The following is a 1,354-nucleotide window of genomic DNA, read 5'->3' on the forward strand; positions in this document are numbered from 1 at the left end:
AGATGGTGGGATCTTTAAAGTCTTTGCAATTTTATGTTGAGGGACATTTTTTTGAAAAAAATTGAAATTGTTCTACAATCTTTTGGTGCCATTTTTGGCAGATTGGTGAACCTCTGGCCATCTTTACATTTGAGATGTTCTGCCTCTCTAAAATGCTCCTTTAATACAAACTCATGTTACTGACGTAGGTGCCAATTAACCCAGTTAGTTGTCAAATGCTCCTCCATTTGGTTTTGAGTTCCGGCAAATACCTTTCCAGCCTTTTATCTCCTCTTTTAACTTTTTTGAGATGTTTTTCTGCCATCAAATTTAAAATAAGCTAATGTTTTCCATGAGGTGGTGAAATATCTCAATGTCAGTTTATGTTCTATTTTGAATAAAATATGAGTTGATGAGATTTGCAAAACACTGCATTCCGTTTTTATTTATATGTTACACCTTGTCCCGACTTTTTTTTATTATTTTTTGGGGGTTCTAGATAGAATGCATTTCAGTGGTTGAAAGAGTCCAAGCACATTTACAAAATATAAGTCAGAGATACTTTTTTACATTCTATAGTACATTATGGAAAAAAATGTATTATGATTTTTAAACCCCTTTTTTTTGTTTGTTTTTTTTTCTTTTCGGCTTATCCCGTGAGTTCAGGGTCGCAACAGCGGATCATTGTCCGCATGTTGATTTGGCACAGTTTTTTTTTTTTACGCCGGATGCCCTTCCTGACGCAACCCTCCCCAATTTCTACCGGGCTTGGACCGGCACTGGGTTCAGACTGCCTTTTTCAACTGAGCTACAGCTACTATTTAGTTATAGTTATTAACAGAATCAGATTATTAATGCAAATAAACAAATATGCTATATCCAATTATTTCTTGCACGTTTACTAACGAAAATGTATACATTTGTGCATTACTAATTAGAGTCTGTATTTCTTTTAAATGGGCTAGTCTGCACAATGAGTACTTTGTTTTGATACTTTTAACTATATTGTATCATTAGCTGCATGATTTCTAAGTTGTTAGAGTATTTCTTCACTGTGATATTGCTACAGTAATTGAAGCAATTTAGTAAACGTTGATTACTTCTTTTTCTACCCCTAAAGTAATTTTTCTTCACCTTCAGTCAGGTCATGTTTTCCTCCACTGCTGGCTTCCTTCACTCATTTAAATGAGCTGTAACCTGGTGATAGGTAGAAAATAGCCTCTGGGATTGTATTCAGAAGCAGACTCCTGCTAAACTTTGAATGTTGCAGCTTCTTACACTTGTGAATTTTGGATTTTGGGGTTCTATGTCAAAACACCTGGCACAAATGAAGATATTGAAACTTGATCTTAATAATGACACAAGGCTCACTGGG

The sequence above is a fragment of the Channa argus genome, chromosome 2 (assembly GCF_033026475.1).
Source record: "Channa argus isolate prfri chromosome 2, Channa argus male v1.0, whole genome shotgun sequence".
Lineage (NCBI taxonomy): Eukaryota > Metazoa > Chordata > Actinopteri > Anabantiformes > Channidae > Channa > Channa argus.